This window comes from Balaenoptera physalus (genome assembly GCF_965194825.1).
Source record: "Balaenoptera physalus genome assembly, chromosome: 20".
In the NCBI taxonomy this organism is placed as follows: domain Eukaryota; kingdom Metazoa; phylum Chordata; class Mammalia; order Artiodactyla; family Balaenopteridae; genus Balaenoptera; species Balaenoptera physalus.
In genome coordinates, this window is record NC_138901.1 from 41,952,076 (window position 1) to 41,964,891 (window position 12,816).

The window sequence follows — 12,816 nt, forward strand, 5'->3', positions numbered from 1 at the left end:
GTTATTATGAATAATGTTCTATGAATGTTTCTTTTATGTATTTTCTACATATGCCTACACTTCTGTTGGATATACACCTAGGAGTAAAACTACTGTGTGTCTTTGTGTATATTGTTTTAGTAGATGCTGCCAAATAATTTTCCAAAATGGTTGTGCCACTTTATGTTCCCACCATCAATGTATGAGAGTTTCAGTTGCTTATATAAAAAATTCGGAAGTATATTTATTAAGCTTAACAACAGCTACATCTGGGGAGTGGGATTAGGGAAGAATGGAGGGTTGTATAGTTTATACATTTAAGTACTCGTGGGTTTTTTTAAATAACAGCGTTATTTCTTTTTAACAAACTAATAATATTTTTCTTCTTTTCCATATTCCATTGATTTTGTAATTTAAAAAAGTCAAGTCAAATATAAGGACAGAGATCTGGTCCAAAGAAATGGAAAAGACAGTTAGGCTAGTAAGAGTTCAGTGAGTAGCCATCAAATTTAACTTTGAGCTACCTGACAGTCCAGGCGGGATATATTCTGAGTAATTCAAGGTAAATAGGTGTTCTCAATATTGATAAGATGTGACAAGAGCATGGAGAGCATGATTCATCATGTGTTGCCTGATTAGGCAGTGGCCAGTTTTCTGGCATAGTTGAAGACCAGATTTCAAGAAATAAGGGAGTGGGGTAGGAGGTAGGGTAGGAATAGTGAAAGGTGGAAATGTAGGTTTGGGTTAGATTGTGAAGGGCTTTAAAAGCCAAATCAGGAAGTGTAGACTTTATGATTTGGGCAACGATGAATCATCAGAGGTCTTTAATCAGGGAAGTAAAACCATATATATACATTTTTAAAAAATATTTATTTACTTATTTTTGGCTGCCTCGGGTCTTAGTTGCAGCACGTGGGATCTTTTGTTGTGGCCCGTGGGCTCTCTAGTTGTGGTGCGTGGGCTTAGTTGCCCCGCAGCTTGTGGGATCTTAGTTCTCCAACCAGGGATCGAACCCACGTCCCCTGCACTGGAAGGCAGATTCTTAACCACTGGACCACCAGGGAAGTACCCTAAAACCATGTATTTATACTTTAGAAATGTACCCTGGTATCAGTAACCACGTTAACAGTTAGTCAACACCTCACCTTTCTAGTTACTTTCCTGAAGAAATACAGCTTAATACAACCAATGGCACAGGGATCAGGTCTCTGTGGCTGGGCAACATCCATGCAATGGACCAACAGACCAACAGTAAAGCAGAGATGAGCCCTTCCAATCTTCAGCCAAGTATTTTTCAAACCAAGAGAAAAAGAGTTCAGTTCTCTTCCTCAACAAAAGAATCCTTCAGGACTGCCTCTCAGTAAGCCCTTCTTCATAATGAATCAAATAGAATATCTCCTTCATCTGTTACAGGGAGGAGTAATTCTACTTTGGAGGTATTTCAAAGGGGCTTCACTTTTTGGCTGGGATAGGGATTTGAGATTTAGCTCCTGCTGTTGGAAACCAGACTCATCACGACCAGTGGAAATTGGGGAGGATAGATTTTTGGAACTTTCATTCATAAGAGGAAGGGAATTTCATTTTTCAACTTTGATTTCTCTGCAAGAAAGCCTGAGTGTGTGGGTCACAAGATCTGGATTCAGGCCGGGAATAAAAGTCTTTATTTCAGCCTCAGACCTAAGCTAAATGACAGCTTAACGTTGGAGCGCTGGGCTCTTGTCCATATTCATGGAATTGTACTTCAACTCCCATTTGACCAATTTTTTTTGGGGGGTGTATGTTCTTCATTAATCAGAATTGGAGTTGTAGTTGGGGAAAGGAGCATCCAAAGTCTCCAACAACACTATTCAGTGTACATTGAAGGTGTACGTTGGCATGACGTTTATTGAAGGAAATTTGGCAGTATTTATCAAGCTTTTATATGCACATACCCTTGGACTCAGCAATTTCGTTTCTAGGAATTTATCTTGTTTTTTTGTTTTATTTTAATTTTATTTATTTATTTTATTTATTTATTTTTGGCTGTGTTGGGTCTTCGTTTCTGTGCGAGGGCTTTCTCTAGTTGCGGTAAGTGGGGGCCACTCTTCATCGCGGTGCGCGGGCCTCTCACTATCGCGGCCTCTCTTGTTGCGGAGCACAGGCTCCAGACGCGCAGGCTCAGTAGTTGTGGCTCACGGGCCTAGCCGCTCCGCGGCATGTGGGATCTTCCCAGACCAGGGCTCGAACCCGTGTCCCCTGCATTAGCAGGCAGATTCTCAACCACTGCGCCACCAGGGAAGCCCCTAGGAATTTATCTTAAAGATAACACACAGGTAGGCAGAGATGTAAGGAATGTTTGTTGTAATATTATTAATAATATTAAAAACTGGAAATAATTTAAATGTCCAAGGAAAAGACAGGTTAAATTATGGTATATCCATTTTACACTATTACAATTCTTCTGATTGCAAGTAAAAGAAACAGGTTCTGGGTGGTTTTGGGGGGAAATGAGAATATACTAAAAACATACTATATTTCATGAAAAAGAAGGAAAAGTTGAAGCATAAATACTCAGGAATGAATGTAATCAGAGCAGTTTCAGAAATGGGGGAGCTGTCCTATTTACTTCATATAATTCTGTACTGTCTGTGTGTATGTGTGTGTGTGCGTATGTGTAATGAGAAGGACTCATAGTTTATAATTTTAAAATCTTTAAGAAAGGCTTGGTTTTAGGTTTTGTTTATATAAAAGCTAGCATAAATAATGTATTCTTAGGGCAGCAGTTTAGATTCATTAGGCCCAGTTTTACTGTTTGGCTGAGCTGGGTCTTCGTTGCTGTGCATGGGCTTTCTCTAGTTACGGTGAGTGGGGGCTACTCTTGGTTGCGGTGCATGGGCTTCTCATTGTGGTGGCTTCTCTTGTTGCGGAGCATGGGCTCTAGGCACGCGGGCTTCAGTAGTTGCGGCATGTGGGCTCAGTAGCTGTGGCTCACCGGCTCTAGAGCACAGGATCAGTAGTTGTGGCGCATGGGCTTAGTTGCTCTGCGTCATGTGGGATCTTCCTGGACCAGAGCTCGAACCCATGTCCCCTGCATTGGCAGGTGGATTCTTAACCACTGCGCCACCAGGGAAGTCCAACATGTATATGCTTTTGTATATATTTTCTTGGCTGCGCTGAGTCTTCATTGTGGCACACGGGCTTCTCTAGTTGAGGTGCAAAGGATCTACAGCGGGCAGGGCTCAGCAGTTGTGGTGCACGTGCTTAGCTGCGATATGTAGGACCTTAGTTCCCTGACCAGGGATCGAACGCGAGCCCCCTGCATTGGGAGTGCAGAGTCTTAACCTCTGGACCACCAGGGAAGTCCCCATATGCTTTTGTATTTTAAAAATTTTGACCCATGTTGAATGTAATACCTATTTAATAGAGTAAAGGAAAAAAATTCTCCCACCAGTTCCCTGTTATTTAGACTGGTCGTTCTCAAAGTTAGCATGTATCAGAATCACCTGAAAGGCTTGTTAAAACACAGATTGCAGGACTGCACCATCAGAGTTTCTGATTCAGTAGGTCTGGTGCAGGGATTGAGAATTTTTATTTCTAACAAGTTTTAGGGTGATGGTGATATTGCTGGTCCAGGGACCACACTTTGAAAACCATTGATTTAGATCCTCTTGGTCCAATATGATAGCCACTAGCCACATGTGATTATTAACCACTTCAAATGTGTCTAGTCCAAATTGAGATGTGCTGTGTAACATACACACTGGATTTTAAAGACTTAGTAAAATAAAGAATGTAAATTATCTCCTTAGTAATTTTTAAAATTGATTCTATGTTGAAATGATAATATTTATATAAATATATGGGGTTAAAGAAAATATATTAAAAATAATTTCACCTGTTTCTTTTTACTTTAAAAAATTTTTTATTGACATATAGTTGATTTACAATGTGTTAGTTCCAGGTATACAGCAAAGTGATATATCTATATCTATACACACATATACATATATGAATATAAATATTCTTTTATATATATATTCTTTTTTAGATTCTTTTCCATTATAAGTTATTACAAGATATTGAGTATAGTTCCCTGTGCTATATAGTAGGTCCTTCCTTGTTGGTTTGTTTCTTTTTACTTGTTGGTTTGTTCCGTTCTACTTGTTGGTTTGTTCCTTTTTACTTGTTGGTTACTGGAAAATTTCACATTAACATATATGGCTGGTACTATGTTTCTATTGGACATTGCTGATTAGATCATTCTTCTCTCCTGTTCAATGCTTACTATTTCTGTGTCCTTCAACACCAGGAGTATGCTAAGAGATAAACTGGTAAACTAAATTGTTAATAAGTGATGATGACTTAGTAAATTCACTCCCAGTTAAACTATTTTTATTTTAACAGGAGGCTCTAATGTCCACATAAAAAAGAGTAACTAATAGGAGGATTTTTCTGACATCTTGACAGCCAGGTGGAAAAGGTACCTTTGGTCAGGCAGACCTTTTCAACCCTTCCCAGCTCCCACTAAACTCCAACCACTTATATGGCCTCAGTATATTGCAGGAGAGGGCCTGAAGGGCAAAGAAGAATTCACTCCTTTTTCTCAGGCTTGAAAGAAGTTTTTTCTTGTAATGCAGGCATATTAAAAAAGAAAAGCTAAATTAATGTGAACTACACAACGGTTCTTTTAAAGGCTTTTCAGTTATTACTTCATGAATGTCATGTTCTTTAAGTGGGTCAAAAGAATTCACTGAATTCATTCAATAGTAAACATTTTCACATTTTAACTTAATCATTTTTTAGTTACTGTATCGAGGAGAAAAATTAGCTTTTAATTTCCATATAAGAATTCCAACAAATTTAGTCATATGAGTTAATTATTAATGTAGTACCCTTAATAGAATTATGTAAAATATTTTGTAATTAGCTTTCTCAAAGTTATACATTCATTTAATTTGAGTCAAGCTGTTCTATTATAGTTTTATTATGTCAAACAGCAGTCCTCCTTTCTATTTTCTGTTCTCAGATTGATTTAGATTGGAAATAGATTTTTCCCTCAAGGTCATTCACCAAGTCTATGCACTAATTAAAAGGTTTCCAACAACAGTGTTCCTATTGGGAAGTTTGATGCCTTTGTTATCTGTCCACCCTTTAATGATATATTTTCCCAAGTGGCAACCAAATTTCACTTTCTCAAGTGATTTTTTGGGGAATTTACTTCCCTATCTCTAAAATAACATGCATTGCTGCTTCTTATTTTTCAAATTCAGGCATTATCTATTGTCTTCCTTTCATGAAAGATGAGGATTTAACTCTTTTGCCATCCCCTACCATGTCACATATGCACCCTTCCCATTTCCTTATCCTTCTTGTACATTTAGTTTATAATTTCAATAGATCAACATATAGCATTTATTTTATTATGGCTATGTAAATGCTAGTCTTACCAAATTTAGTATTATACTATGAGTCCTTTTCATTTCGTTCACATTTTGTGTTTTGTAGGGTTATCTTGTTTCTTAGATTATTTAGCTTTCTACTTATTTATTATTAATTTAACCCCAAACTTCCTCTGGCTATATAAATCTCCCGAAACATTTAAAAACGGTAGTATTCTAGCAGTAATATTCTTTCGATTTAATCTTATTTTAGACATCTTTTCCAGAGTCTTCTGATTGGCTCTAGTCTATACTGGTTTCTCTTCACGCCTGTGCCACTGTCTTGTTGGAGCTACTTTGCTATCATCCTAGAGTTTTACTTTTTAGCTCTGTTTTGGTTGGACCCTCAATACTGTGTCATATTTTTTCCTCCTTCTTGGTTTATTCCTTCATTTTGCGGAGTCCATTCCTTAGTTGTTTTTGAGAATAGGTAAATGAGGAGCAATTGTTTTTTGAGATGTTATATGTCTGAAAATATTTTTACCTTACTTTCACACTTAATTGATAATTTGGCTGAGTAGGGAATTCTAGGTTGGAAATAGTTTTCTGTCAAAGGCATTTCCTGAGACCATACATTAATACGTATTTTCACAGTAGTGTTGCTGTTGAGAAGTTTGATGTCACTTTGATTGTTTTTTGTTGTTGTTGTTGTTGGTTTTTGTTTTGGTTTTTTTTAACATCTTTATTGGAGTATAATTGCTTCTTTGATTGTTTTTTAAAATCTTGCTGGAAGGATTTATTCTTTGTCCTTGGTGTTCTGAAATTTCATAGTGATGAACCTTGGTGGATGTTCATTTTTCATCCATTTTGCTAGGCACTTGGTAGGCCCTTTCTGTCTGGAAACTCATGTCCTGTGGTTTGGGAAAATAATTCTAAATTATGTCTGGATTATTTTCTCCCCTCTATTTTTCTCTATTCTTTTTTCTTTCCTTTTTTTTCACCTCCTAATATTTGAAAATGTCATCCATTTCAGCCTGATCTCCTATATTTTTCTCTTCTATTCCCTATCGGGTTTTTTTTTCAACTTTCTGGGAGCTTTCCTCAAATTTAACTTCCAAAACTACTATTGAGATTTTAACTTCTGTGATCATGTGTTTAATTTCCAAGAGCTCTTATTGCTCTCTAAAATTTAGAATTTAAGTCCCTTTTATAATTGTATCTTATTCTTGTTTAACAGATAAAATATCTCTGAAGATATGAGACATAGTTTTTGTGTTTTCTTCTCCCTCAACATATAGGTTTCCTCCAAGTGGCTTTTTCTGTTTGCTTTGGTTACTGTGTTTTATATTAGATGCATGGCTGTATGCTCATATTTAATTGAGCTGCCTCTAGGCTCTGTCTGCAGGTGGGACTATTCACTGTGGGCCTTTACTATTGGGTTGGCCAAAAACTTCCTTCAGTTTTTTTTTTTTTTTAATTAATTAATTTATTTATTTATGGCTGTGTTAGGTCTTCATTTCTGTGCGAGGGCTTTCTCTAGTTGTGGCAAGCGGGGGCCACTCTTCATCGCGGTGCGCGGGCCTCTCACTATCGCGGCCTCTCTTGTTGCGGAGCACAGGCTCCAGACGCGCATGCTCAGCAATTGCGGCTCACGGGCCCAGCTGCTCCGTGGCATGTGGGATCTTCCCAGACCAGGGCTCGAACCCGTGTCCCCTGCATTGGCAGGCATATTCTCAACCACTGCACCACCAGGGAAGCCCCGATACGTTGTTTTTTTTTTAATGCATGCTGATATGACAGCTGTCACAATACAATCTAACAGAATTGTTTCGAATGGAGTTAAACAGAACTAATCGTTTACTAGATCTAGCTTATGGAGAAAACCGAACGAATATTTTGGCCAACCCAATACATGGTAATCTGAATTAACTGTTTTGTTGAGGAACCTTGATGTCACTTTCTTTAGCTCTTTTGGTCTGATCAGACTCTCTAGAGAAACCTCGTTTCCTGCATGGAGGGTATAGACCCGGCTATGAGCATTCTGGAAGCTGAGGCAGGAAGAAAGCTAGGAAGTAGGGGAAGCATCTTAACATTTATTATAAAAAATTTTCACTTACTAAACCTGTTTTTAGCATGAAACTCCTACCTTCAACTGAACCTGGTATCCCCCAGACCAGAGACCCTATGTTTCACCCTCTCGAAAGAATAAGCTTCCATTCTCCTGCCAGGATGGAACAAGCAGAGTTGTTTGTCAGCATGTGTGAAGGTTAGCATCTAGGAGCCTAACATTTCCTAATCATATTTTCCGTCAGTCTTCCTGTTTTTAGCCACTCCTTTCTCCCCAATTCCAGAGGTACCTGAGTTTTATGAGTCTTTTATGAGTTCTCTGACATAAATCAGATTGATGCTCTACTTTCTCCATTGCTGGTTGAAGACTGTGCTTTCTTAGGTCTTACTAAGTCAGGTAATACCCATCCATTTCCTCTACATTCCAGCAGCCAAAGTATTGTTGCTGTTGCCTCCCTTCTTGTTTTCTGTATTCCTGCTGGTTTATGCCTCTTTAAAAAAAAAAAATTACTGTTGCTATAATGGAGTTTTGGCAAGAGGGAACTTTATGGCAAAAAAAAAAAAAAATCACAGCTGTTCAAAGTACCTTTTTAATAGAAGTCAGGAATATTTTAAATACTGTTTAGAAAAAAATTAGTATAAAACAGATGTTGAGAGACTTCCCTGGTTGTCCAATGGTAAAGAATCCACCTTCTAATGCAGGGGACATGGGTTAGATCCCTGGTGGGGGAACTAAGATCCCACATGCCACAGGGCAACTAAGCCCGCGCACCACAACTACTGAGCTCACGTGCCTCAACGAGACAGCCAGCTTGCCGCAGACTATAGCACCCACATTCTCTGGAGCCCGTGCACACAACAAAAGAAGAGAAAACCCGCATGCCACAACTAGAGAGAAACCCACGTGCCCTAACGAAAAATCCCGCATGCTTCAACAAAGATCCTGCGTGCTGCAACTAAGACACAACGCAGCCAAAAAAACAGATAAATAATAAATAAATAAATAAATAAAATATTTAAAAAATAGAGGGCATGCACACATTAAAAAAAAAAACAAACAGATGTTGAATTGGCCAAGGTGGTGAACAAATGACACACATTCTACTTCCTATCTCTCCAATTTCCTGATGAAATGATTCAAGAGTTGTAAACAGGAAAAATTTTATCATGCTTCCAGAAACTAAAGAGGAACCCCTTTCACACCTTAGCCTTCAAGTAATTCTCGTGGAGCTGAGTCACATGATAGGTTTGGAGGAGAGTAGCACCTATACAGGCAATTTTTAAAAGTCTGGGATTAACTCATTTAAGGATGAAAAAGAGGGCTTTCCCACAGATTACCTTTATTTGGGAAAAAATATAAGCTGCTATCATCTTTATTTCTGGTTACTGAAAAGTAAGCCACATCTAAATATATCCTACTCAACAACATTGCAAAATGCTGATAACAGTTGTAGCTGGATGATGTGTACATGGCAATTTATTATGCTTTTTATTTTCTACTTCTTTTCGAAAATTACATGGTAAGAATTTTTTGATGTAAGAAAATATATAGGGCTTCCCTGGTGGTGCAGTGGTTAAGAATTCGCCTGCTAGTGCAGGGGACACGGGTTCGAGCCCTGGTCTGGGAAGATCCCACATGCCACGGAGCAACTAAGCCTGTGCGCCACAACTACTGAGCCTGTGCTCTAGAGCCCGCAAGCCACAGCTACTGAGCCCGCGAGCCTCAACTACTGAGCCCACGTACCACAACTACTGAAGACCGCGCACCTAGAGCATGTGCTCCGCAACAAGAGAAGCCACCGCAGTGAGAAGCCCATGCAGCACAACAAAGAGTAGCCCCGCTCACCGCAACTAGAGAAAGCCCACGTGCAGCAACGAGGACCCAACGCAGCCAAAAATAAATAAATAAAATAAATGTATAAATAAATAAATTTATTTAAAAAAAAATATAACCTACTCATTATATTCAACAGATATTCATTGAGCACCTATTATGTGTTGAGTACTGTTCTTGGCACTGGAGATAGAATAGTGAACAAAGCAGACAAAATCGCTACCCTTGTAGAACTTATGTTCCAGCAGGGGGAGAGGTAATAAATGATAAACATAATAATTACTACTATATGTGGTATGTTGGAAGATGGTAAGTGCTATGGGAAAAAATAAAGCAGAGGACGGAGAGGATCAGGAGCAAATTGGTTGGAGGGCTAGTTACAACATTATTTAGGGTGATCAGGGAAGGCCTCATTTGAAAGGCATCATTTGAGTGAAGACTTGGAGAGGTGAGAAAGTTAATAGGGAAGTTATTTGTGGGAAGAGTGTTCCAGGCAGAGAGAACATTAGTGCAAGGTGACCACTCTGTCTGGAATAGAGTGAGGAGGAAAGCAGTAGGGGCTTAGGTCAGGGAGGTGAGGCGGGGTGGAGGGACCTTCAAATCATATGGAGTCTTGTTGGCCATTGTAAGGACTTTTGTTTTTACTTTGAGTGAATGCAGTGAGATCATTTTAGGAGACTATCTCAGTCATCCAGATGAGAAATGATAGTGGCTTAGACTGGGGTGGTCACAATAGACATGGTGAAAGGTATTTCACATCAGTGAAATTCCTTAAGCCTCCACCACCTCCCTTGCTTTCTTGCTCTGGGAGGGTCTTCACTTGCAGGCCTGTTCTGTGCCCATGGCTTTACCCTGGGGGTAAAGCCAGCAGAATGCTGTAGGCTTGGAGTGGGAGGCCTTCCTCAGGGGAAAGTGAACAGGTCAGTGACTGATACAAGTTCTGAGGGAGTGCAAACCATCTATCAACAGAGATTTTTTTCCTTAAGGAAGTACTGCAGCAAAATAAACAATGAATCACAATAAAGAGGACAAAAAGGGGAAGCATGATTTATTAGAAACTGTGATAAGCAAAGAAATGAACAAAGCTTACAGTTAAGTATAAATAGTTTTTGATAAAGTGATTTTGAAGTTTAATGCAATTCTTTGGAAGAGATCTTAAAATAAAAGAGAACAAATAAGAAAAATTAATAACAATCTTGAACTGAATCACGATAAAAGTGGAAGTGAGGTATAAAGTAGGGGAGAATGAGATCTTGTTAAAAGTATCCTGTGTAGGGTGGCAAAATTATAGATAGACTATCTTGATGCTCATAAACGTATTGGCTCATATCATAATTCTTAACAAATTATGGGCAACCACAAGTAAAAAAAGATTTAAACAGAAATTGCAAACCCAAATGTCCACAGGGGCCAGAGAGGTAATGTATTTTTTTTCTTGAAAAAAATAGTATATTATAGTTAGCTTGGGCTGCCATAACAAAGTACCATAAACTGGTTGGCTTAAACAACAGAAATTAATTTTCTCACAGTACTAGAGGCTATAAGTCTGAGATCAGGGCGGCATGTGGGATCTTAGTTCCCCGACCAGGGATCCAACCCATGTCCCCTGCATTGGAAGGCGGATTCTTAACCATTGGACCACCAGGAAAGTCCCCAAATTCCAGACTTTTAAATGTTGACTCAAAATTTTTAAATACCCTATAAGACAAACACCCCAACCATATCTGTGGGTTGAATATAAAGCTATCAATTTGCAACCTCTGAGGTAAGACTTCAAAATTACTAAAGAATAAAGCAAAATACATAGACTGCATGAGCCAAAATAGTGAGAATAAAAACAAATATAATCACTATAAAAGCAAATACAGTAAATTCTTCCAATCAGAGGCATAGGTGTGTTGAGAAAAGAAAAAACAACAACAACGAAACTCCAGCTAAAGAGGCAGCTAAAATGACATGACTAAGAGAGTTTGAAAATAATGGGAGATGTTCATTTCAAAGCATATGCTAACAAAAGGAAGGCTTTTGTGGCTAAAATGATAAGGAAATGTGTTGGCTCATATAACTGGAAGGCTAAAGTTAAGGTGGGGTTTATGGTTATTTGTTTCTGTAGCTCAATAATTTTATCAAGGACCCAATTTATTTGGTCTATCTGATTTGCCACCTGCAAGATTATATTCATCCTAAAGTTGGCCTCTTTTGTGACAACAGGATGGCTGCCAATTACAATCTGAACATAGATTTTCATGTTTATGGGTAGTGGAAGACAGTTGCTTACCCAACTGTTTTTTAAAAAAAAAAGGAAGCCCATCCCTTTTGTCCAGTTGGGACAGTTTAGTAAATCGCCTGTTCCTAAACGGATAAAGTTTACCTGGGAATGCCACCTTCTGATTGGCTTAGGTCTAGATTCCTAAACCAACCTTGTTTTAGTTATCTATCACTACATAACAAATTAGCCTAAAACTTCATGGCTTAAAAGAACAATAAGCATTTAGTATCTCTCAAGGTTTCCATGGGTCAGGAGAAGCCTAGCTGAGCTGTGCTGGCTCAGGATCTCCCATGAAGATTCAGCCAAGGAGTCAGGTAGAGCCGCAGTCCTCTGAAAGCTCAACTGCGGCTGGAGGGTTTCTTGTCGAGGTGGCTCACTCATGTGGCTGATGCCCCAGTTCCTCTCTTCAGGGTCCTTTCCATGAGGCTGCTTGAGTATCCTCACAACATGGTGGCTGGCTTCCCGATTCATTCTATGAATGACTCAAGAAGGAAAGTGCAGAATACAAGTTATGTTCTTGGAAGTCACATAGCACCATTTTCATCATATACTATTTGTTAGACGTGGGTCATAGTAGAAATGAACTTCCTTTTCCCAATATGTAATTTCAACCAAAGTTGCAGAATTGTTTCCTGTTAGCCTTTCCCGGGCCATCGTTACTCTGGCCAAAACTGAGTCTTGTGCTAGCCCTTAGAGCTGAGGGGTTGGATCAGTCTCATCTGAAACACATGGACTGAAAGTGGGGGAGAGATAGTTCCCCAAAGCAAAATCAGGGTATCATTTCCAGAAGAAGAAGGACTAGATACTGGACAAGCAAAAATAAAAGATGCCCACTATAGTGTCTTTGTACTATTTGAAATTGTTACAGGAAGCGTGCTTTACTTTTAGGAAAAAAAAATTAATTTCAATACACAAAATGTTTAAAGATATTAACGGTGGTTATCTCTGCATAGTGGGATTACAGTAAAATTTTTCCTAGTTTTCTGTTTATTCCAAATATTCTTTCATGGGCATGTCTTACTTTTACAATCAGAAAATAGTAATAACTACTATTTTATAAAAGATAAAATTCACCACTATAAGAATGGAAATAGAATGCAGTACTGCAAAAATGGAATGCAATACTACATTTTTAAAAAATAAATTTATTTATTTATTTTTGGCTGCGTTGGGTCTTTGCTACCGTGCGCGGGCTTTCTCTAGTTGTGGCGAACAGGGGGTACTCTTCGTTGCAGTGCGTGGACTTCTCATTGTGGTGTCTTCTCTTGTTGAGGAGCACGGGCTCTAGGTGCACGGGCTTCAGTTGTTGT